Below are 462 nucleotides of genomic sequence, written 5' to 3' on the forward strand. Positions count from 1 at the left end.
CCCCATAAACCTCCACTGTGACCCCCATAAACCTCCACTGTGAAAAAGCTTCAGTTTCATGGGAGGCAGTGTCAGCAGGAAACCTCCAGCCTCACTTCAAACAGCCGAGGTGTAAAGTGGACCTGAGAGAACGGGTCAAAAGAAAACTGGTCCGAGCCGGTTAACTCTGCTATTCAGGTCCACTTCTCATTCAGACACAAAGCTATTAAAGTCTGTGACATAATCTGAACTATGAACATAAGGACCAAAGATCTAAGCTCTTAGTTTGACAGATTAACAAACAGCTCATCTGATAATCTGAACAGATATTTGATTCATTTTTGTCAAAAATCCCTTTCAGAGCGCCGGCTGCAGTGTTTATGATGAAATAAAGGTACGAACAAAAGATTTATTTTTCACTAAAGCCTCACACTGTGATGTGCTTTCAAGGGCTTAATTTTTATTTAAAAAACCCAATTAAAC

The sequence above is a fragment of the Austrofundulus limnaeus genome, unplaced genomic scaffold, assembly GCF_001266775.1.
Source record: "Austrofundulus limnaeus strain Quisiro unplaced genomic scaffold, Austrofundulus_limnaeus-1.0 Scaffold1822, whole genome shotgun sequence".
Taxonomy (NCBI): Eukaryota; Metazoa; Chordata; class Actinopteri; order Cyprinodontiformes; family Rivulidae; genus Austrofundulus; species Austrofundulus limnaeus.